The sequence below is a fragment of the Dinoponera quadriceps genome, unplaced genomic scaffold, assembly GCF_001313825.1.
Source record: "Dinoponera quadriceps isolate SergipeBrazil2010 unplaced genomic scaffold, ASM131382v1 scaffold123, whole genome shotgun sequence".
In the NCBI taxonomy this organism is placed as follows: Eukaryota; Metazoa; Arthropoda; class Insecta; order Hymenoptera; family Formicidae; genus Dinoponera; species Dinoponera quadriceps.
Genome location: NW_014554239.1, coordinates 655588 through 681710, shown reverse-complemented (window position 1 = coordinate 681710; position 26123 = coordinate 655588). Strand labels below are relative to the sequence as shown.

At 43.6% G+C, this 26123-nt stretch overlaps 1 protein-coding gene across 2 annotated transcripts in view; it reads left to right on the top strand.

Annotated features, from left to right (window-relative positions):
* The first annotated feature begins 2259 nt into the window (after window positions 1–2259).
* Window positions 2260–26123, top strand: part of LOC106749106 (putative polypeptide N-acetylgalactosaminyltransferase 9) — a 253448-nt gene continuing 229584 nt past the window's right edge. The window contains exon 1 of one of the 2 annotated variants that reach the window (XM_014628339.1): window positions 2260–2300. The gene's annotated coding sequence lies outside the window, so the exon portion shown is untranslated. The remainder of the gene's footprint in view (window positions 2301–26123) is intronic. The other variant, XM_014628262.1, reaches the window with a different exon arrangement.

The window sequence follows — 26123 nt, the reverse complement described above, 5'->3', positions numbered from 1 at the left end:
AATTTTGTCTACTGTGTGTAATAAGTGGGGCTGAGATAATATTTTTAATTTATAAATTGATCTATTTATCTACGCCTCTGTCACTAAATCACGCAAGAAATATCAAGGTTAGATTGTTCTGTAAACCGACATACGTGAGTTTACTGATCTTTTAACCGACTGATACCTGAACTTTGTTGCGAAGTATCATCTTACAGAATAGAATTCAAGCTACCAATAACGGATCTTCCTTTGTTTTTTTTTTTGTTTAAGATGGTCTGAAAGAAAAGTTAGGAGATCATTTTTCATGTAATAAAAAATATATAAGATTAAAAATGACATTTAAAGATATATATAATAAATATAATAGAAATATAATAAAATGTATTTTAATAAAAATTAATAAAAATATAATAAAATATAATTTTAGTGGTTTTATTACATTTTTTGACAATTACCTGGTAAATATCATGTATATGTCTTGATTTTAGAGTCTACTTTCTGAAAGAGTCTAAAAGAGTCATTTCTCCAACTTCTTAAAAAGTAGTTATTTGCAAGACAACAATTCTCAGAAAACTACAATAGATTTTAGTAGAAAAATGTTGACGCCTTACATTCATGCACATAAATTTTAATTTTACACATTGGGAAAAAAATACTTAAAAATTTACTTCTGGGAGAGACACAAAGTTTATCTCACAGAAATAAGGTTTATTATAGTAATAAATAATTATCATATTATATACATATATAATATAAATTATAATATTATTTAAATAATTATATATATATATTTATATATAATAAATAAGGTAAATAAACCTTATTTTTGTGAAGTAAACCTTATATCTTCTGTGAAGATATTTCTGTGAAGTAAACCTTATATCTTCAAACAAATAAATTTGTAAGCATTATTATGATCATTTATGATAATTTTGACATGTCAGAATATTTTTCCCAATATAATGCCTTGTGTTTTCTGTAAATAGCGGGATTTCAACTTTCTATTTTCGTTAATAACGAGATTTCAATGTTGTATTTTTCAGATTCGTGAGTAGCACAATAATTCCCACTGAGACTTTCCGCGAGCCTGGATGCCGTAAGTCCATTCATAGATCATCCTCTTATCCGGACTTATCTGACTTATCTAACGATTAGCGCGTTCGTGGAAACTAGCTCTGGGCAATTGCGCGTCTCTCAAGCGCGTAATCATACGAACAACACCGAGAGCCGTCTGTTTTTCCCGAGGACATATTAATCGCGCTGATTGAACTGAAGTGCGAATGAAGTACACACCGCGTCACCGAAAGCCGCTTTACTCGATTCATCGAGGATTCATCTCTCGAACGAGCGCGCGCTCGCCGCATTAAACGTTTCTTCGCCGGCGAGATATTAACGCGGAAACAGGATGCGGCCTCCGAGCAGGATTCCGGCGGCAACCGAGCTAATCCCTTGCCGCGACACCTCCTCTCGATCCATCGGGAGCAGCGCGATCTACACAGCCGTCCCGAGAAATTGGCCGGCGCGCGATTTCCCGAAGGAGTTCGGAAACTTCCCCGCGCAGATGTGTCCCCTTTCACGGTCCCTCTTTCTCCGCGGAATTCATAATTCAGCGGCGCGAAGTTCTCGCAACAGGTGGAACTCCGCGCAAGAGAGTTACGCGCTTAATTCGGAACGTGTGCCAGCGTGTGTACGTGGAAAACGCGCGAGAGGATTCCGCGCGCTCGGCGCCGCGTTGAGCAACCGGGCCGGCGGACGAGCCGAAGGTTCTTTCTGCTTTCGCGCAAAGGCCATCGAGAGTATGCCTACGCTCCTTCTTCGTGGTTCACCTTCTCCTCCCTCGTTCACCTTCTCCTACTCCGCGGTACCTGCAGGTCGCAGGTGTACGAGCGCGAGCCGGCTATCGCTCGCTCGCCGCTTTCAGTCGCCGTCTGGTCGCCGCCAGGTTCCCCGCGCGCGGTTCTTCCCGTCGCTCTCCGATCCCGCGCGATAATAAACGAATCGCTTGTCTTATCGTTAAATTCGATCGATCGATGATCCGAGCTTCGGTCTTGCGGTATCAAAGTTACAAAGGCGATATCACAGCGGCGGACTTACTCGATGAGTTACCTGCGCACGCTCCTCTGACGTCGGGGGAATTTTCGTAGACGCGGCGCGGAGACGAGAAAGTGCCCGCGTGGTGCGTCTCATTGGTGAAGTGATTCCGGCCGCATTCCTCGCGTTTTTGCAGCCCGGCTTTTGCGGTGCGCGGTTTGGTACGATTTGAATGGGAGGCGAAAATGCCCACCCGCTTCTAAATGCAACGCCTCGAAACGTAGTAGGTGAGTCTGACGTCACGCACAGTTAAAAATATTTTGTACGTGTGTATGTCAAAGTCGGTCCTGCGTTAAAACTGTTGCGTTGAATTCTTAACATGCCCGAATGTTAATTTAACGTATTGTGTTTATGTTATCTCAACATTTTGCTTCGTAGTGATATTCAACGTGTGCAAGTGTTAAAATAGTATAACGTATTTTACACTTCGGTGTCGATTAATGTTTTTTATAATTTTTTGTTTATTTCTGACATATTCACCTTATGTTAAATTTTAATGGAGCGCTTGGGACATGTGAAATGTGTCAAATTTAATATCAACATTTTTTACGGTGTATATACAGCAAAAAACATTTTATCCTTGTATTAAAATCAGTTTTGCTAAAATTTTTGTGTTAATTTTGACATAATATTTGTGTCACTTTTCAATATACTCACATTATGTTAAATTAACACAGAAATTTGAGTAGACCATTTGGGACATATGACACGTGTTAATTTTAACATGAAATTTTTTACCGTGTAAACTCAACGATGTCGACGGGGATGGTTTATTCCGCAAATTGAAAAAATGCCGTTTCTCACGCTCGGGCCTTTAGAGATTTGCGCATAAATCGCCGCGATATTTATCCGTAATAGATTGTATATTTATACGAGATGCTGCACGAAATGTCACAGCGTTCGATTCAAGGATGCGCCTGCGAAAGGTCACGAGGAGAGACGAGATACGAACGAGGTGATCGCGTCGAGTGCGCGCCGCCTCGTTCATTAACAGCCGTCAGGCTTTCGCGTATCATTTCGCGCATTAATTCCGTCCGATGGCAAATATAATAATTTGCAACGTGTCATATGATACGCGAGGGGAAACAAACGGCGCGACACAATTCCGCGTCTGCCCGTATCATCGCGGATCGCAATGTCGTTGTCGCGCGCGCGCGACGACTGCATAAATTACTCGATTCGTCGGACTCTCCGCCTATGATCAAGCGCGCAGAGCCGGACGTACAGTCGCGTGTATCAATCTAACGTGCGTAATTTCCGTTATCTTCACCGGCGATTATATAAATTGTAGCCTTGTCCGCCTGAAATTACTTTCACCGATACGCAGCACGTGCGCTCTCGTGCGCGCACGATCACACTTTTACGCAACGAGGCGCACGGCGATAGGACTTTGGCACTTCCGCTTGCGAATTTGTATATTAGGTGTACAAATTAATTCGGTGCTTTTACATTCAACGTCTTATAACTTTGGTATAAACTTAAATTGTTTTCTCGCCCTAAATGATGATTCAAAAATACCAACTTTAAGCTGTGAGAAACAACAGTTAACGGCTTTGCCGACATAACTTCGGAAAACAGTAGTCATCACGATGTCCGGAAAGGAGCATCTGAGGCACTGCATTCTTTCTGCGTTTCAGTTGAATAGAAATGCTGCTCGGGCCATCAAAATGGTTTGTTCCGCTTTTGGGTGAAGAGTGAAAGTGACCCATAAAACTTGTAAAAAGACCTTCTACCGGCAGGTACTTTTACAGTGAAACTAAGCAGGTTCTGCTACTCGATAACGCGCGGCCACACATTGCAAAAGGGACGAAGGGATCCCATCTGTACGTTAGGCTGGGAAGTTCTCCTTCTTGCGGCTTATTTGTCAGTCCCATCAGATTACCATCTATTTCAGTCGCTTCGACATCATCTGGCGGACACGCATTTTAAAACAGATTAACGAAGTCCGGAAAAGCATTAATAACTTCACTGAGTCAAAACCGCCAAGCTCTTTTTCCGCATTCCACAGGGCGTTCATCAGTTCCATCCATCCATCCGGATAGATGGATGAAGTAAAGTCGTAGAAAATAATGGAAATTATTCCGAACGTTAAACTTGTATTTTTGTGAATAAACTTCAAGTTTCGTGAAAAAGAAGGGCACCGAATTCATTCGTACGCCTAATATCATATAGTTTGCATAACTTAAGAGTTTCATCGGCACACACACATGGCGGCAACTCGATCGCCGTTCAGCCGGCTATTTTCACGCGGTCGCAAGTTATCCTTATTCGCCGGCCCGGGTGTAACACGAAACACGGAGCGTGTTGGGCGAATCACGCGACAAAGCGACACGCTTTAAATCAATTTTTATTGCCTCGCTCTCCGCGAGCAACAGCCTGGTGGTAGGCTTAGCAGCACCGCCGGAAGTACAGCTGAGAAAGCACTCTCTCGCGATCGGTCACGAATGAATCTTAACGGAATTGCGGCCCGTAATTCCCTCGAAGCCGAACCGACGCGCCTTGCTCGAATTATCGAGCAATCGGGAGCTTTACCAGCGAGCGCCCTGCACAAGCTCGCGCGTCGTCCCCGCAATTATGCGGAATATCGAATCGCGTATCGAACTGACTTGAAATTTCTGCTGCTACGACGCGATTGCATATTTCCGATAAACGCGAAGCTGAATGACAGCCGCCGCCATTTATTATCATTCACCGGACAATTGCGACTTGAGGCGCCGATCGTTTCGCGAAAATAGATTATACAAATACACGAATATTTTTGTAGAAGTTTTTATCACGCGAGTCCGGGGTTGGGGAACCTTGCACGCGATCATTCACAATCGCGATTGTCATCGCACCGACGAAATCTGGCGAATGAAGAGAATTAAGCTCATGAAGCTTCGTAAGCGATCGAACGTAGCGACAGCCCACATATTTGGTCAGAGTACGTTAAATATGTATTATCATTTTGATCCCGTGATACTGTGTAATTAACTCTCAATTATTCTTAGATAGTATCGCGGGATTCCGGATTTTCAATTGTGATATTAAGGGGAGGTTCCAACATAATTAGTTTATTATTTATTGAGAAAATGATTTGTCCCGAAAATGAAAATGTCCTATAACTTTATTTAACTAAGTGATAAATGTTAATGTTAATTTTGAGCGAAATTAAGAGAAATACATATCCAATGTTACAATAAACGCGGATATGGGTTTTATTTTATTTTATTTATTTAATTCATTTAGTTCTCTTTTCTTTTTTGTTATTAATGCTTTATTTACATATCAGTTTAGCTAATATAAGCGCATACATAATAGAAAGTAAAAGTTTAAGTATGTGGATATATGTGCATATATATCGCGAGTACTATTTTAAATTGCAAATTTTCTATGTCTATATTTATATTTTCAAAACAATTCTATGTCTATATTTATATTGTCAAAACAATTCTATGTCTATATCTATATTTTCAATACAAAATGGTCAATGTAACTCTGAAATGTTTGTATAATGTTTCTATATTAGTCCTTAACATCACAGTAGTTTTTCATTAAAATTCTAAATGTGCTTTAGGAGAAATTAAAAATAGAAACGTTAACCTCGAGGAACGTTTCAGTTTGGGAAAATCTCAGCTGCCGAACTGTCAATTGTTTTTCTAATTGCATCGATAATTAGATCATATTTAAATCCATAGTGCAAGTTCCAGCGAATCCTTTAAAAACTCATTCTATACTACGGCAACCTTAATCTAAAAATTTTTTCCTCGCGAGATTTAATATTCGTACGTGTCACGCGATACGAGTTTATATCTTCGAGCCTCGAGAGCTGCATTATAAAAAGCCCCCGAGTGCCTGAATTAAATATGCTATCTGATTAAATTCCGATATCACGACGAACGTATACTCGTCGATTCTCCTCTATCTCCTTCTCTCCCTCTCTTTCTCCTCTGCTTTATCCTTCTCGTCCCAACATCTCATAAAGAAGTTGGCGAGCGGCCTAAAGAATCAGCTTCGATAAAGCCGAGGTATCCAAGCGGTCTTTACGTGTCTGTCCTTTCTATCGCTGTGCAGTTGCTTCCGGTAACGGGGCAACAGACCACGAAGAAACTGCGCGCGATGCGAGACGCGCAGCGAAGGAAGGAAGAGAGAGAGAGAGAGAGAGAGAGAGTGGAAGAATATTTCAGCTCAACCGCGAGAGCAGCCCCGGCAGTCAGTCACGATGTCGATGGTAGCTTCTCACCGCGTTACACCTTCGAAGTTTGCACCGCAGCAATGCTCGCGATCAGTGTTCCGAGTTACGAGCCTAGGTGCGCTTTTATAATAATTTCCCCGTTCGCGCAGCCATGCAGCACTCATTATGTGTTATTCTTCATTCTCTCTCTCTCTCTCTCCATCTATCTCCTTCTTCTGGACTTCCTGTTTATTCGAAAAATATTACCCGAGCATGTCGGCAGCAGCCGAGCGGGTTAATCAGTCAGATTCGCTAGCGCGTGGTTAAAATTAGACAAGTGTATCGACGAGGGACCGTTTAAAGGGTATCGGTCAACAATTCAATTCGTTCGGCAAATAGAGATATATATCACTCGTCGCATATTTATCATTCGATGGTATTAATCGGGGTGAGTCCGACGTTAAAAACGAGCTTCGACTCGTTCGGGAGCGAGCGGCGGCGAGAAATGACGGAAAATCCGCCGATACCGTGGCAGCGTCGCGTAGCGTCCGATGAATGACGGCTCTAATGAGCGTCCCAACCCTCGCGAGCGTCCAGCCCGCCGCGGGTGACAGCATTTCGCGCTTCTTTTTCGACGGGGAACATAATTACGTCGCCTTGTTGCGCGGCCACGCGGAGGTAACTGAAGCAGCCTCAGTTGGTCGCCCGTTGGCGAGCGGTCATTCACTCACCTTGTCCCGTTCGTCAAATACCTTCATACACCGGTCACCGCCGCCGCCATTGCCGCCGTGTAGTCATCATTCGTTCGGCAATCCGCGACGATCTGTAACGAATCTACCCGAATGGAATTTAAATTGAAGCACCGCCATCGGCATCGCGATAAACTCTCCGAAAGAGCGAACTATGCGCGCCGTGCGGGAGAGGGAAGGAGAGAGGGAGGGAGGGAGAGAGAGAAAGAGAAGGAGATCGAGACAGAGAGAAAGATTCTCTTCCGCGCTCCTTTATTCGCACCACCACCGCCGAAGTATGCGGCGAGTTATGCGCGTCTCGCGCCCAAAATCAATCAGATCGATCGGCGATCGCTCGTGAACCTGAATCGCGGCCGACCAGCGTTCCACCGAGTGTGTTTCCGACCTCGCGTAGAGGCACTTGGCTCTCTCTCTCTCTCTCTCTCTCTCTCTTTCTCTTCCTGTGGCTCAACAGACTGTAATAGATTTTCTTTCCAATAATTTTTTTCTTCCCTTGAATTTACCTCTTCTTTGACTCTTTCTTTTATTTTCAAGTTACTTGTATACTTTTGTCAATTTTGCAAGAAATTTTGTGTAAATTCATAGCTACCTTACGGAGAAAATATTATAATAAAAGTTACGGAAACTTGTAATGCTGAGATGTTTATCGAAATTACTGTGTGTCTTGTGATTTTGATAATAATTCCGGTATATTCCAGCATTACGAACTTTTGTAGTAATTTCGCTACAATATTATCCCCCCTGTTTGCAACTATTATCGTACAAATTCATCAATATGCTTATCATTTGCACGCATACTTGAAGTCCTTAGAGAGTCCTTCCTTTATAATAAACGCTTCTCTTCTCTCACGTGCGTATGCACGAAGTGAGCAACATACACGGTATTTACCGCGCGTCTCGTCGACCGCGCGTTTCCCGGCGCGTCTGATTGCCTGCCGCACGTCAGTCGCGAATCCGCACACCGCCGCAGCGATAAATAAGCCGCTTATGCGGTAATCTAATCCCGGTAGTCCCGGTAGGAGGCTCCCTTCGTATCCTCCTTTAGCGCGGACGCGCATACCGCCGCGAAATGTTCACATATTCCCGCCGTGACTCGGGAAAGAGAAAGGAGGACCAGTTGGGAGACGCGGAGATTGTCTCGGATAAGAGCTTCGGTGAAACGACGACGACGACAACAACGACGACGACGACGAAGGCGTCTCCTCGGCGAGAAATAGAATAGAGAGAGAAAGAGAGAGAGAGAGAGAGAGAGAAAGGTACCGGTGAGTCGCGGAACCAGATACAGTTTCTCGGTTGATGATACACCGGATTTGACTGATCGCGACAATGTCGTCGCCGATGTCGCACTTCGATTTCGCATTGCTCGGAGAATCTCACTCGGGAATCTCACGGGAACCAGGCTAAGCCGCATTCGACGCCTGTCGTCCTCGGTAACTTCGCGATTCGAGAACGATTCGGCTACATGCACGACGCGTACCAACATGGGGAATTAACTAAGCGAGGGAGGTGAGACGCCGAAATACTCTGCGAAGAATAGGTCTCAGACAGCTTCGGAACACTTGTGTGTGTGTCTTTCTCTCTCTCTCTCTCTCTCTCTCTCTCTGTATGTGTGTGTGCGCACAGTGCTTTAAGACAGATATTTCTCGGCCAAGACTCAAAGTTTCTCAAAATGTCACTTCATAGTGATATAAGTGCAGTTTTACGATATCTTGTAATAATTAAAAATTATTATAATCTGTTATTCTCTTGTCACTTATCAGTAAACGTGACGTCAAAAAGTCGCTCATTCAAAGGCAACCATTAGTTACATCTGTCACGCTTGTCAAAATTGTGCTACATGTATTAAACTAAATCTATATAATCTAGCGATTATAAGAATTATAAGGAAAGATGCTATACCTTGGATCTACTTTATCTTGAACCTGTGTCGATCTCATCAGCACTTTATCCAATAATTTCTTCGCTTCGTTAAAGTGATAACTCATCCGTGTTTATCGCTAGAATTTTTATCTATGATAGTAAACACAATGAATTATCATATTGGCAAAGTGAAAAAATCACTAGATAACGTTGAAATCAATATGTCCAAATTACAACAGGTTCAAGGTACACCACCTTCCTCTATATATTTAATTCGATAAAAGAATATGCTTCGAGGTAAGTAATTTCACGTTTTATTGTGTTTTTCTTATTTCTGAAATGAGATAATAACTAATAATCGTCAATATTTACATTATTAAAATCTGTTATATTCGTTTTGCGCTTTATCGCATTTTTTAAAGATAATAGATCTTTCTTTAGATCTGTGCAACGTGTTCCATCGGACTCTCTGAGATTTGGAGAGAGAATCAGAAAGTAAAAAAAATACTCGACCTGCTAAATAACGTAAAATTCTTCATATTCAAGAATATCGTGAAAAGAGCTACAAGAAAATCGTGTTACTTTGTATACTTATCTAAGAAAAAAAAAAGATAAATATCGAATCACTTACAACTAGTTACTCTCATCCTTTAAAGCTATTTTCTATACATATAAGGGATCAATTTCACCAAAATCCAGAGTTTCAGCGAGAAACTTCTGCTTTCAGACCTCTGTGCCGCGACTCGGCGTTGATCGACCGCCGGCTCGATTAATCGCTAATCGCGTCCCTTCCGATCCTCCGCTCTTTCGTCTCCTCCCGCACCTCTTCGTAAAAATTGCGTTCGCGTGTAAAACTCTTACGAGCGTTTTTCTGCTTTGACTAGGAGCCGCTAGCCGCAGCTACAGGCGCGGAATTTAAATCGTCCGGTTAAAGTTAGAAACTCGGACAGAAACACGTGACGTGAGTACTGTCGGAGTACCGCGTGTCGTAAAGTCGCGGTCAGCTCGCGCCCTACATCGTCGTCGTCTTCTGCGCCGCTGAGACCGCTTCCTTCCTGTTGGCGCGGCTGCAATCTCTTAACCTTGCACTTCAGCCACTGCCGGTTTCCTACTTCCTCCTGAGATATTGGCGCGGACGGACCAAGCCAAGAAACGCATTCGTTTGTCCGTTCGTTCGTTCGCTCGCTCGTCCGTTTGTTGGTCCGCTCGTTCGCTCATGAGCAGACAAGGAAGCTGCGCGAAGCCGGCGTTTCATTACGGGTTTATTACCGCCGCCGAATTAGGTCGAAGCTTTATGGGGCGAACTTTACATCGGCATGGCTGCGAGCGACGCCGGCTTTACGAGCTTTATTCGGCGGAAAGAAAAGACCGGCGACGTTCGCACGAAAGCAGCTACATTCGCGTCCGGATATCTTCCTTCGTTTTCCGTTCTCTCCCTCGAAACGTCGCGAAATGTTTTCCGAAATTCTCCGAAGGAACTCGCCGATTTTTTCACCTTCGTGATTCGCCGCCGAGATGCAATTATTAGGTGCTTAAAAATCAATTCTCGCTATTGACTAATAGAAGTCAGTAGTTGTACTGTTTCAACATGGCCGTAAATGACTGTGAAAGTACTGTCAATAGGCTTTAATAATCAGTGTGTGACATTAGATCGTAGAACAACTTGCAGAGATTGATTTAGACGATTCAAAGACAACGATTTTGACGTGAATGACAAAGAACGCCCTGGTCATCCGATAAAGTTTGAAGACGGAGAATTGGAAGTATTACTGGAAGAAGATTCATGTCAGACGCTCAAAGAGTTGCCCGAAACACTAAATGTCGATGAGTCAACCGTTAGCAAACGTTTAAAAGCAACGGGAATGATCCAGAAGCTAGGAAACCGAGTCCCACGTGAATTGAGAAAAAGAAACATTGCGAAACGTTTAACCATTTGTGAATTGCTGCTTCAAAGACAAAAACGGAGGTCGTTTTTGCATCGAATTGTGATTGGCGATGAAAAATGGATTCGTTACAATCCTAAGCGCAAGAAATCATGGGTGCGTCCGATCAAGTCGGTGTAATATATTATGAGCTGCTGCAACCGAATCGAACCATCAATAATGAACACTACCGACGACAATTACGGAATCCATGTGTTATCCGAAAAGTGGGAAAAGTAGCTTCCGAAGGACAATACTTTGAATAAGATATAATGTACAGTTCTCCTGAAATAAACATGAGTTTTTGTAGCAAAAAGCAGCGAGAATTAATTCTGCTGTTAATAATTGCGAACGATCCGTTCTTTTCAACGCGAAATAACGACCAGAAATAAAATCCGTCTGAGGGTAAATTTTCAAATGCCAGCGCACTGGTTGTAACGTAACGACGGTGAGCTAAAATTGGTTAACTCGTGCATAAGTTTAAGAAAAGCTGAAGGAAATTGAGCTACAGGAGGAAGAGAGAGAGAAAAAGAGAGAGAAGGGAATGACATTAGGCAGCGTTAATAAGTCTCACACGAGAAGTAATCACATATACGTCTAAAATGACAATATCGATCAGTCGTTAGATCGTCGAGCTTTTCATTACACCAATTAACCGCGCTCACTCGGGAGACTTAATTGATCACCTTTATGGGCAATTGCGCAAGAATATGACACACTGTGCTTGATTCTTCGTTTCTTATTCTTCCATCGCGACGATCTGCCCCGCCGAAATGTCTGGAAACGGTTGGCAGATGTCTCGTGGATATTCTCCCGCAAATTTTCCAACGGATTGCGACTCCGGCTCGATTTATACGAGAAAGAGAGAGAAAGAGAGACTCGCGCTCTACGAGTCGCAGGTAGAACAATGGTAGAATTGGCCAATCTAATCGCACAAAGTTAAGAATAAAACGCAATGAAGCGAAAGCCATTTATTATATGACATAATATGACACAGTAATATCCACGAATCATTTTCACTTACTTTCTAACGACAGTGTAAGAAAAGGCACATGTTAGAAAACAAACAAAAGTATTGTATACCGTACGAAGAATGTGTCACCGTGTCTAAATTCATACGCGTGTCTAAATGCGTATAAATTCGAATATAACACGGTTTGCGTACATTATTTGCCAAATATTTTCCGTAACGGCAATTTCTGGCAGATGAAAACATGCGCGTAACTGATATATAATATACAATTAAACAAAACCCGGATAAACGCGTATAAAATATAGTTTATACTTGTCAAACTTGTGAAGAATTGTATTTTTACTAACATTATATTATCACCAGCAATGATCCGCGAATACTTAATGAATCAATATGTTGAATAGTTTATTCCACTTCCGAAGATATAATTAATACAATGTAACACAGGATTACAGCATTGAAATTTCCTGCACCTTTGCGATATCAAATTGAAATTAATTTGAAATAAAAACCGATGTCCTGCAATAGTAAGTGAAAAAAAAAATAATGCTGGGTTCGGTAATCTTTTCTATTATCCTTTTACAATCGCGATAATTGCACACTATGACCAATCTTTTACTTGGAAATGAGGCAAATAAAAGAAATTATTGTTTTTCATTTTTGGAATTTTGAGCGTCTGGATTGGCAGAATCCATCGCTGTGCGTCACCGTATGCGAGCTCCGCGACAAGAAAACATTTCCTGGATTGGCGAGGACGATGTTTCGAGCATGCACTATCGTTAACGCGCACGTCGTTAGCCGTAGTTAGTCGTATAACAATGAATTTCTCATATCGTTATCGGCACCCTCGTTATCGTCTTGCACATCCGCTATACGAGCGGATGACGGAAGCGGTTTGTTATCGCGATCAATTATCATCGTTTAATAAATCATTACGCGAAAATTAAGCTGGCCGGTGTAATAGATTTCAGTGATAATCCGTGGACGCTATTAATATGTAATTTCAGCGGGTTACACTAATTTCCCGCTTTGGAGGACAAACGACGCGTGCAAAACGCGCGCTCGCAGCGATATCGATTCGCAGGCTAATCGAGGCGCGCGAATCGCGAGGTCGGAGATTCTCGTTGCCGTCGGTCTTCGAGCGGCGACAAAAGCGATTTCCTCGCGTTTTCCGTGTGCCCACCGGCGAAAACGATACGGAAACTCCGCCGCGCGATGAATGGCTTCGACCGCTTCAACGGCAGACTGTGTTTCGTTTGGAAAACAATGAATTATTCATGATATAATTATCATGCTGTCGCATTATCGACTTTCGCCGCTGGTCAGATCCCGTGTGCGCACACCGTTGTCAATATTTATTAACTTATAAATATCGACCGACTGTATGCGAGTTAGTTGCGTTAGTAATTTATAGTGAATTAATATGTAGTCGGTAGTAACGAGAGAACGCATCGACGCATTCTCCGTTTAAAAATTAAATCGAAGCAATCGCGGCACCGCTTCAATGTCATCGTCGCAAATTGCAATTCCGCCGTGTTAGCGCGGTCGGTCTAGAAAAATTCGCTTATCAACGTCGGCGGCGCNAGAGCCGAACCCCCCCCCCCCCCCTTCGTCAATGACGGGCTGTAGATGCATTTTCATTTTTACAATTATATTAACGATGTTAAAATAAGCAAGAATTAAAAAATAAATTTAGTTAATTTCATTAATTATTTAAAAAAATTTAATTAATTTATGATCTTCAATCAGAAATATAATACTCAAGGATATTAAAAGCCCAAGCGCAGATTATATAGTGTCATTTGTAATCATAATTAAAGAGTCATTCAACAATTACGTCATATCACGAGAGGGAGGGAGGAACCGTATTAGCCGACGTGATGATCTATGAGGGTGGGGAGAGGGGAAGGAGTAAAAGCCATAGAACGTCACATTAAATGGCATAACCTGTAAATATGGATGTGCGTGATTATCTACTTTGCATTCGCGACATATTTGGTTACGTTTGATGAAAATTTTTAAGTTTTGATACATGGTTTTCTGTTAATAATAAAATGTTAATTTTTTAATATTTATTCTTCTTCAAAAACACTACTTTACTAATAAAAATTAAAAAATAAAATAATTAATTTGATATTATGTGTTTAAAAATGATTTGTATTTTAGAAAAAGATAACAGTGTATAGTTTAATCATTATTATTCACAATATGTGGTCTGTTTCTTATAGCTGAACTGGCTGCACTGGTTCAAGAAAATTAAAATAACACTAAAAATTCTGTTTAGTTGACTCAGACCAAATTTGGCTTGGATATGGATAAACAAATGTTTTAGTTGCGGTAACCAAAATTTGGTTCTCTGAAACCAAACCTTTTTTATTCTCGTTTCGAAGAACCAAACCTTTGGTTCTCACAACCAAAATATTTATTTGCCCACATTCAAAGCAAATTTTGTTCGTTTGAGTTACTAAGAGTAACTAAGTGGGTTTTTCAGTGATGCTTTTCGAATTTCACCTGTACGTTGTTGTTGCTTTCAACAGCCCAACGGAAGAAGAAGATAATTGATGATAATTGTGATCGAGACGTTTGATGTTGAATTACCTGCAAATGACTTAATTGACGAAATCTGTACGCCGATAACTGCGCGGTGTGGCTCTCATTAATGAAAATCCGCTTTGGGTTTGTTTAAATTTCCATCCTTGCGACGACGACCCTTAAGGATGAAAATGAGCCGGGGAGCGGAAACCCCGACGAGATTATGTCCGTTCGATCTGCAAATCTATCAATTTCCATTCCGATTCTGGGTGTGGAGGGTTTATGAACGTTTCTTGTTAGCGCGCTCGCAGGGAGATGACGAGAGAGAGAGAGAGAGAGAGAGAGAGAGAGAGAGAAAGAGACACATTGGCGTTTGCGCGGGAGATGGCCGGGATGGTTTCAATTAAGCCGTGGATTTATTTCTCGTCTCATTTATGCCGGCGGTCGGGCTGCCTCGCGTAACTCACAATTACGTGCCTACCGGAGCGATCGAACTATGAAATAATCCATCCGGCTATGCCAGATAGCGGACTTTTATCGTGCTCGCAGCTGCCTCGCCGATCGATTCGGAACGGCCAAGTCCCGCTTCTTCTTCTCCTCCTCCTTCTACCTCCCGCTTCTTCCTCCTCTTCTTCTCCTTCGTGCCGGCAAACGAGATCATTACGGAAGGTGCTTTACGTAGATTACTCGATTCTCTAAGTAGATTTCTCAAATTAGGCGGTATAATCAGACGGGAAGCGCTGCGTATGCGCGCGAGCTCGCTCGCTCGCCCGAGCGCCGCGCCCCGTTTCATTCCGTCCGTGTTTCCCGCCGGGCGCTTTTTATTATTGTCGCGGTTAAACCAGCCGGTCTAACATCGGTTGCCTCCTCAAAAGCTCGAAGACGTTTCCGTCTTCGGCCGCGTATCGTTCCATTATAACCGAAGACTGACCGGAGCTTTATCTTTGAGTGTCGCGAGCAAACCAACTGTTTAACGAACTATCGATCGGTCAATTGTTACCTCTCGGAATAACCGACGGATTGAGAGAAGAAGAAAGAGAGAGAGAAGAATACTGCGAAAAGCGATTTATCGTGCGCGAATTGTGTTAGCGTGCAGTACCTCGAGATAACCGTTCGTGAATTTGCTCGAATGTGCTTTAAAAGTGCGATTTATACGTGTTTACATGCGGGCAAGTCTGCGCAATCTTCGCATATTTTACGTATGTTTTACCGCTGAAGTATTCCGAGATGATCTCACACGCGACTCTCTACGATCCCGCGCGCTCCCGAGCTTTCCCGAGCCGTTCGTTCCTCGCTCGATTGCATTTGAAATGCAAAGTTGTCCTGCGCGACGCTTGACGTGACATACGATATACATGACTCGCGATTACTCGATAGCCGAGTAATTTCATTCCCCTGTACCGCTCGCTGCCAATGCTCGTCCGTTCGAAAAGAATTTCCTCTCGGAGACTCTCTCGGAACGGTCTCTAGCGTACCGGTGAAAGGAAACACATCGGACGGCAAACAGCAAGAGAGAGAGAGAGAGAGAGAGACGTCTGTTCCTCTCGGCGGATATAAATCCACCCACTCGATGTCACGAAGGAAGGTAAAAAGAAGAGATAAAATGGCACGCCCTGGCTAGGTAGGTAGGTAGGTAGGTAGGCTTTTTGGATGTCCGCCAAAAATTCCGGGTTCGAGCGTCGCTGGAGTTTCGACGCCCGGAAAGCGCACGATCCCCCGCGGTCTCGCGCGCGCAGCGGGAGAATGCGGCGCGATCTCTCGTCGATCTCATTTCGCTGCTGACTGCGACCGCCATCGCGCCCAACGGGGATCAAATTATTTCGGTAGCTGAATTTACTCTACTTTACATCACGAACGCGAAAAAGCCGCTTCGGGAAAGACGAGAGAAAGAGAGAGAGAGAGTAAAAGGAGGGGGGGATCCTTGAGAGGGAAAAAACCTATAATTAGGAAAGAACCTGCTTTTGTCGGCTTTTCCATCGGTGGCTTTCAAAGATATTATGCATAAGTCTCTTTAAGGGGATAATAAATATAATTACGAAAATAGGATAAAGGCGGGAGGAGAGATGGAAAGATAGAAAAGAGAGAGAGAGAAAGAGAGAGAGAGAGAGAGAGAGAGAAAGAAAGAAAGGAAAAGGGAGGAAAAGTATGAAACCGTCGTAACCGCAAGGAAAAGCGAGGGCTTACTTGACGCAATGAAAAGTGCACATCGATAAGGTTGTAGTTAGAGTTGATGTGTATAGACACACAGAGTGGAATAATTTATCGCGCAACGCTGTTCCGCATTACAACACTCTTGCATCGCTAAAAGATGTAAAGAGGAATGTGGAAATAAATGTCCGTATGCATCCAGAGGCTGTCTCGAAAGCTGGCGTGCGAGGCTCGTCGATGTCGTCGCTTACACGCTTCTTATCGGTGGTATTATATTAGAAGTGAGAATGAGGGAAAGTCTCAAAGCCACTTGCGCTTCTCTCCGGACTCAAGCCTCGGACACTGTTTACGAAGTAAACAGAAAAGTTAGCGCGAGCGCGACACCGCGACACCGATGCGACGTAATCCTCCAGACACGTCAATAATTTCGACACTAAGAACCGCGCGATTCACGAACGGCAGACCTCCGCCGGTCTCCTCCGATCTTATTTCCGCGGGAAAATTTCTCCGAACTTTAGCCACACAATTTTCTCAACGCGGGACAAGAGAGAGAGAGAGAGAGAGAGAAAGAGAGAGATCTCTTGTAGGGAGACCAGTCGTCTCGATTTTCGCAGGACATTCTGATTTTTATGTTTCGTTGATTGTTCTTTTAATTTTATTTCAAGAATATCCGTCTAATTTTAGACATAACGATTGTTTATATTCAAACATAACATAGAAAGTTACGTTCCGTTGATTATTCTTTGATTTGACTTCGAGAGTTTTATCAGTCTTTTATGTGCAAACTAATGATTATTTACATTAAAACTCAATAGAAAACCATGTTCAGTCAATCGTTTGATCCTGACATAGTAATGAATAAACACTTCATTTACCTACGTTTATCCAATTTATTTATTTTTTACCAAAAGAGTCCCGATTTTTTCGGTCGTGTCTCGACTTTTTAAGATCGATATCCCGTAATCGGCTAATCAAGAGTCGGCTGTTCCAGTCTCCAGCTGTGCGCGGCAATTTCGAAGCGAACAAAACTGGAACGCGCGAGGGAGATTACGCAGGGACGATTGGCAACCGCCGTGTCGTGAAAATTGATCCGGTTGCGCGAGGCGAAGGTGCGCGCTTCATTACACATTTTTCCGACGTAACCGCAAAGAGGACTTGAAAAGGTGGGAGAAGAGAGAGAGAGAGAGAGAGAGAGCGTGATGGTACAGCGAGACGGGGGGACGAACGGGAGACACTGTTTGCTGTTTGTTCTTATGAAAGAACGGGGGCGCGCGCGGGCAAACATTATTTAAATTGGGCAATCTCCCACGGACGATTACGTCTGTGGTTGTTTCGCTAATTGCACGGCCGTTGCGTCGCCACGGTGAAACGTGTCGCGGCGCCGAACAAAAAACCTCGGCTGCACCGATTGCCGCGGTGGTTCTCTCTCTCTCTCTCTCTCTCGCGGAAAAGCGCACGCTCGAACGGAATGTCGGCCATTCATAAGCGCAACGGCGTGCTAGCGCTCGGCCCGAGCGCCGATGATCGTTGGATAATAACGATAATCAGACGGAATTCATCGCCGCGCGCGGCGAGAGGCGCGAATCCACGAGATGCGCGTTTCAAGGAGATGTCGTTTGACATTTAAATAGCGACTAGCCACTTTTTCGCACGTGCGTCCGTGATCGTTTCTACCGTTGCTCGATCGATTACTCGATCGTCGTAACTACTTCGTGTGTATCCTGGTTAGCCTCTCTCTCTCTCTCTTTCTCTCTTTCTGTGTGTTTCTCTTGGTGATTTATTACATTGAATTTGATTGATCTCACCGCCAGTTGTGTTTCTCTCTTTTCGACGCGCAAGCACCATAATTAAATTTTTACCTACGTTAGTTTCTCTTTCTTGGAAGCGTGTTTCGTAGTAATTTGATATCGCATCTTCGGTCGCGCACGGCGGATTATTGACGGGACTCTGGCAGAGCTTCTTCAGAAACCTTGGCTCATGAGAAATGTTATTTTGCCAGGTCGGCGCCGTTTGACTTATAACGTAATAACACGATATTATAACTCGAACAGATGTTCCTGAGTAATTTTAACGTTTAAAGGGATGCTGCAATTGAAAACATTACCGATCAGAGTACTGATACTTATTTTCTGCAAAATTTGCGCCTTGTTGGTTGCACAGAATTATAAGAGTCCTTTCCTACGCAGTGAAAGTGCGTGCGAAAAAATGAAGCGTATTTGCTGTGTGTGGGGCGAAGATGATTGAACATTTTAAAGCGAGCTCATTAGCTCTCTAACGATCAGTTCGCGTAGACATTCGCCTGACACAGAAGTCTCGTACGTATCGAATGTATCAATTGATACTCCAATGAAGAAAACTTTGAAAAATATTTTATCACCATTTCGATAAAATTCGGAAGCCAGAAACGATACGAAAAGTTTGTGGAGAAATGGTTGTATGTTCGGTTAAATTCTCCATTAGATAAATGGTAAAACGGTGTAGTTCACATTTACGTCGCATTCATATTTATATTACACTTACGTTCACGTAATATCCGCATGTACGAAAGATATAAAAAGCGTGATCGTGTCAGTGTTTGTGTAATATAATATTTTCAGGATAGCCTCTACGTTATCGGCGCTTATCAATGTTCGTCACTGACGCTTTTGCATTCCCTTAACGCTTGAATGCGATTCGACATATCGAATATTCGATATCGGCGTCTTGGGAACGATAAAAACGAGCGAGAGATTGCGAATTTCGCAGATGATGATTTTCATAATCAAATCACGCGTGTGCGCGCCGGTGAAAGCTCCCGCGGATTAATATTGCACCGTGCAATATTTGATCCGTGTATTTGCAATTCCCTTATCACATTAATAACTCTATTATATGTGCGTAATTAAATTACGCATTTCATATTAACATATGTATATATCGCTCCTCTACGCGGGCGTTATCAATACAAGATTATCAACTGCNTTTTCCCCCCCCCCCCCCCCAACTTTGCAACGACAAAATTTCACCGGCGATTGATTAAATTGCAACGCATCGCGCTCGTGCGCACGCGGCAATCTGCGCACATAATTGCATTATTAATTCGAATAATAGATAATTACCGCCACCGTTGCATAGAAATTGCTTACGTGATTATCACTACGATATTCAATTAAACGTTAACGCATTCCGCGCGTCATTACATTTCGTCAGATCACAATCCAAGGACGTTGCAATGCTCGACGATCTGCGATATCGACGATCTCCNCTCCCCCCCGCCCCTCACTCTCTCTCACTCTCTTTTGTTTGTAATTTGTCATCGACCGCTATATTAAACACATTCAACCGGAAACGTCGTCGTCGTCGCCGTCATCGTTATATTCGTTTGCTATTTGCAGTAACGCAAACGTTTGCTCACCGATGACGGCGCGATAACATCGAAGATAACGAGCTCGATCGCAGTTAATGCCCGTCGGAAGCGCGTACGTGACTTCGTGACCGATGCCGCTTAATTTCGCGGGCCGATCGATCGCCGTGTCACGCGTGACTATCGGGCCAACGTTTGTATTTCCCGTTCGAACGAAAGAGCATTCGTCGATCGATTATCGCCGGACGTTGCGATATGCGAAAGTTAACAAATATTTGCGCGACGAACGTATGTCGTTGGGCCGCGTCGAGCTACGCCGTCGTCGTTGCTGTCGCGATTTCGCACACATCATGCGTTTCGCGCAAGTCCGGCTTTACTTTACACGCGAAATCCGCACCTCGCGGGATACTCTCTCTCTCTCTCTCATCCGTCCGCAGATTAAGTTTCCCTGAGCCGATAAATTTTTTATCGTTGATACGGCTCGACGGCAGAGGAGGACGCGGGGGAACGAGGACTCTAATTTCCGCGGCTCCGTCCGCGACAAGGGCGACGTCGCCTCTGTCAGCCTCGTTGCGCGTCACGACGAGGATCGTCGGATTTGCGAAAACTCGCGCGTCTCGTTTTCATAAAACTCGACGGTCTCATAATATGCTAATGCACGAACTAATAAAAATTCAGTAGTACGAGGAAAGTACCGCGAAATTTTATGCGGCGATTGCGGACGGCGCTGGCTTTTTCGGGAATGCGCGCCGCGTCTTGGGGAGGGTAGTGACTGCTTAAAGGCTGTTTTTGCATAAGGAGGGCGAGAGAGAGAGAGAGAGAGAAGGGGAAGGGAGGGAAAGAGAGAAGCATAAGACGGGGAATGTCAGGTTTTTATGTTAATCCCCGCGGTGAACATTTTTGTTTGGCGCGGGGTAATGGAATGGAACAAAGTCGCGGAATTTAAGATGTCCCCCTTATTTTCTTCTATTCGCGCCGTCGCTTCTCCACTTCGCGCCGCTCGTTGGCCTTTGTGGGCTCTGATGAAATTCTAGTGATGTAAACGCTACGTTTGAGGGGCCGTTTGTTCGAGATGATCGTACTGATGCGCGCGCGCGCGCGGATTGCGTAAAACCGTCGAAATGCCTCGCGCGTTTCTCGTCTCGGCAACGGAGGAATCGTGTAAAGCGCGCTAATTTCAATCGCCCGCCCCGAGCGCGAAGACCCTCGGCTCTTTCCGTTTCGTCAAAGGTGCATATTAAATCGGAGATTAACATCCGCGATCTTGAGCGCTAAAGTAACACAATCAGTCTCTCACAGGCCTACGTCATGAAAAAAAAGTGGTAAAAATCGTAAAAACTTTTGCATTAATCTTTTATGAATTACTTCTATGAACTACATTTATTAAGTTTATCGGCAAATTGTATTTATTACCTTTGTAGACTGGTTGCCGCCGGGAAACGAGTTATTCCGTTGGGTGGTAGCCCGCTTGACTTTGCCGCCTTGTCATTTTCATCCTAATTAATATTTCTAAGCTTGTAATGCGGGAATTCGAAACCGACGGAGAGCTTGAATAAGATATTTATCGAGCAAATGATTGGTATTTAAGCTAAACTTATTATTATTAGAAAAAGAATGTTTTTGGAGAAAAATTTTCAAATAGTTTTGCAAATGCGATTGAAGAAAAACTAATGTTCGTTGTGGCGGGCATCTGATACTTTAAGAAAACAATGGTATACCGTGTGAAAACTAGAAAGCCGAGAAACAGTCGGCGGATTGGAATGTAGCGAGCCAAGAGTTAATACGAAAACTTTCTACGAGTGTTCACTATTACTAAGCCTAACAAAGGCGCTTGGCGTTTATCTTTTAGAAGATTTATGAGAATTTTATTTTTATGCATTGCTTGACCAGAACATAAATATTTATAACATGATACCTATCGTTGATCAGCCTTGCAAGTAGAGGCCTATGTCGAGTACAGGTACGTTATAGACCTATCAGGCCTTTAAGAATTTATGTTTAACCAACATTATCCCAGATCTTAACACGTTGATCGTCCAGTGTAGATCAGGTATGTTTGTCCCGAATTCACGCTGAATCGCAGTGTAACACATCACTATGTAATATGTCGGTTTGTAATTAATCTGTTTATTTTTCCCGCGTAACGTAAATTGTTTTGTTCCGGAGAATATCACCAAAAAATAAGATAATGTGAAAATATTTTCGTTTGCGCAAGTGCATGAGAGCCTGTTAAAATAATGTTTTATTTATCTATATATGTGGTATATATATGTTCCTTTTATAATATACTCGTGTTACAAATGGAAACTATTGCAAGTTACTTGTAAAATCCTGCTAAATTGGACGAAAAAAAGCGTCACCCGAAATCGGATGACGGGGCCTCCACGGAAAGATGGCCGTCACCCAGATTTGGGTGATGTGGCGGTCAACGTGTTAAAGACCCGGTGCGTTGAAATAAAATGACGAGGACTTATCTACGAAAGCTGACACCGGTCCCTCTCTCACAAAGGTTGAAGGTCGGCTGAGTAATCGAGAAACAGGAGTGGGGTCTTGCACAAAACATGGAAGAGGGGGCCTAATATATTGTCGCCAAGATGAAAAATCTTGTTAAAAATTATACGTGCGTGCGCGCGCAATCTCCTCGATCGAAGATTGTACAATCTTACGTAGTGCTAAGTAATTACCGAATGAGAGGAACGCGCTGAAAAATGAGGGAATCTCGTACAACTCGTGTCGCTGCGGCCGTCAAGCCGGCACACGATTGCGAAATGATTTTATTCACTCCGTGCTCCCGGTACTTTCGTCCGGGTGGCCGCGCGGATTCACCACTTTATTTCGAGTTTAACCTTCCCCCCGGGGGAGCAAAATTACACAACGGTATTTCGCAATCGATCCGAAGTGAAACCACGCGCGCGCGTTGACGCATCCGCTGGAAAGTCCGCAGCATTCCGCGCGACGCGGCGCGTCGAGTGCCGAACGTTTCGTGAGAATCATCGCAGAATGTGACGGCTCGGATCTTGAACTATGTGTGCCGCGCGCGCGCGCGGTGACGACGCGAGAAAGGATGCGAGAGGTCGCCCACGGAGGAAAGACGAGGAGGCGGACGGGGAAGGTGAGGTGAGGAGGGGGAGAGGACGAAGTGGTCTTCTTCATTCGCCATTGGGAAAGTGTGCCGTCGAAAGGTCAGCGTTTACTCGCCACGGAGGAGCTATCGCCGCTTCCTCCTTCCCTGCCCCCCTCGCTTCTTCTCCTCACGCCGGTAATGTCGATTCTCAATTAATACATAACGAGGAGTGGACGTCACGCGTTCCGCAAGGTGAGGCGTATTAATCATATCGACCGTCGTCGACGAAACGCCTGACGTTACCGCCTCGTGTTAATCGCACACATGCGGTTACACGATCGTTCGCGCTAAAGTTTATGCATAAGAAGGTATTAAGCTGGCCTCTTCCACCCATAATGTAACACGACTTTAGCATGCGCGGTCGTATAATTGTAAGTCTGAAAAGTATTAGCATCTTGAAGCAAAATTTGATTGCATAGTTATGGTTAATAAATGTAGATTAGTGAACGGAAATATTTCAAATGTATCGTATCATGTTGTGGATAATTATTATTAGACTGCACACTGCGATTTTTTTCTAAAGCACAAATTCTTTTTAGGCATACAATATCAAATTATTTACTTTATTTTATAATTGTGTGTAGTAAAAGTTGGGTTTTTAAGAGAATAAACATTTGAAAATTTACATTTTCATTATTAGCATAAAACCATGTCAAAATTGGAAAATTTTCATTAAATGCAACCAGATGTGTGTCATGAATACAAATAAAGTGGACAACCACGCGCATCCATATTTACAAATTATGCCACGTAATGTGACGTTCCATTCCCCCCTCCCTGCCATCACATATCGTCAAAGCTAATCCTCTCTTTTGTGATATGATATAATTATTGAATGGTCCCTAACATGCAACTTTAGTTCGCGCGGAAAGTCGTCGGTGTGTCACGCATGATCGGTTATCGCTAAGAAAGCACTTCAAGGATTTTCAACGTTGGGAAATACAATTATGGAATTGCAGAATTGCACAATCGTATAATCGCCGCAAGAAGTTTTGGATTCTGTTCGCATCGTCGTCTTGTATCCCTCGGCGCGGAGGGATTTTACGTTCCTACACGACGCTAACTGCGGTATGTTAATTTACTCACTGTTTTCTTTTTCTCCCTCCTCCTCTGCCTTCCGCTCCCACGGTGCATCTTCGGAAGATTTGAATTTTAGGGACGTAAACGATTCCCCGTTGCCAGCGCGAGAGCAATAAAATAGCTCCCTCCGTTTTCAGGACGGCGACTCGCGCATGATGGAGTCCGCGGATTATTTACTTCAGCCGCAGAGAGACACAAAGGTTGCTCCGACGAGACGAAAGTAAATCCCTCTCTTCCCTCTTCCACCCTCCCCCTCCTCCGCTGTTGTTGTCCGATAGCTCGAAGAGAGGAGAGACCGCGTCTCTCTCTCTCTCTCTATCTCTCTTTTCCCCTCTTTCTCTTTCTCTTGTTTTGTTTCCCTCGGTGCGACCGGGCGCGCTCTTTGCGCGCTTGATCTTCAGAATCTCAATGCACCGTTTTGCCGTGCACGCTACTAATACATCTCCCGTCGAATTATCCTGATGGAATATCGCGCTCACGAGCGAACTTTGCGCTTACATGCGTAAAAACGCGCCACGTGCATTTCGGATTCTGGACGAATACGAGAGAGAGAGAGAGACGGTTGACCCGACGAAAAGGCGTGTTCGCCCTCGGTTTTTTAGATGAACATCGCAAGTTCGCGTACCGCGTATTAATGTGGTTTTGTAAATTGCATTTTCTTGACGGAAACGCGAGGGAACTGTCAACGAAAGAGAAAGAAAGAAGGAAAGAGGACGGTTTTAAAATTCCTGACTTCTCGTGATTGTCCTCGTTTAATAACGTCAGAAGCGAGGAAATACATACCAAGATTAAATTATAAAGGATTAATTAATAAAAAGCTGAATGATGCTGTACAATTAAAAAATGAATTAGTAGTAGTGCAAATAAGCGATTATAGCGAATAAGCTGATTAAAAATTGATTAATATAACTATCTAGAAATTGATTAACTTCATTGTCTAGTTATTATCGAAACATATGTCGACCAAACTGGCTAGGATCTAAGCAGTACTACCGGACAAAAACTGGCCAGTAATTAAAATTCCAGTTATTAATTATATTCTGGTTTTATATATATATTTTTTTTTATTTGGGATACTTTCAGATAAAAAGATATATGACAAAGTGACATTTCTGATCAATTCAGCACAAAATTGTACAAACACATTTCTCTCAAAATTGTACAAACACATTTCTCTTACTCGACAATCAATAGCCGTACAATTAGCCGTAACAAATAGCCGTAAAATTAACACTGACAAAATCCTGAGAAAGGAAGTTAGAAAAGAAAGTTCCGTGTCAAGTCCATTCTGCGCTTATTTATTGATTGCAATCCGGGTAAAAGTATTCGTCCAATTTCACAAGTGTGTTGAGTAGATCTCAAGCGTCATTCTGCAGATATATCTTTTCGTTCGAAAGTACAAGGCAAAAAATCTTACCGTGCGTTTTCTCGCTTCTGACGTCACTAAACAAGGACAGTCACAATACAGTCGAGTACAGTCGCAGGAGTCTTAACGATCGAGGCAATATCCGGCGGCGGGGCAATATTCGTGCACGCCGGAGACCCGGCGAAATATTAAATTCCTATTCTATCCGGCATTAAAGTTATTCTTCCGCGAAATCAAACGCTACTTGGTATCGACAACCATTTATAAATGTTCCCATGTCGTCGGCACGGCGACGTCGGGCGGAATTGACCTCGGAATATCGCGAGCCCATTCGCGGATTCTGGCCGATGGCCAAGGTCGATCGCGCTCTCGAGTGGATTTACACACACCGGAAGCATCAGACGGACTCCTTAACGGACTTCCTCTAATCCTAATGTCGTAAAAAGAAGACCCGCTTGCTTTCGCAGACTCGCTCGTTCGTGCGCTATCGCTTGTTCCCGACGTTGAAACTGCGAAATTCACCTTCCGGATAATAATTCTTCAATTTGCCACTCGATAAGACCCGTTCGAGAAAGAGAAAGAGAGAGAGGCTTGTTAGTTTTACACCGTGTAAAAGAGCGCACGGTAACGCAATAAAACAAAGTGTCACGGATCATTCGCGTCTGCGCGAAATTGCTCTTCGAAAGAGAGGATCGCACTTACTCGGTGCTCTCTCGTCGGATGACGTTTTCGTTAGGAAAGTCGACGATGTCGTTACATAAGAAGTCTCCCTTCCTTCTCCCCCCCCCCCCCCCCCCCCC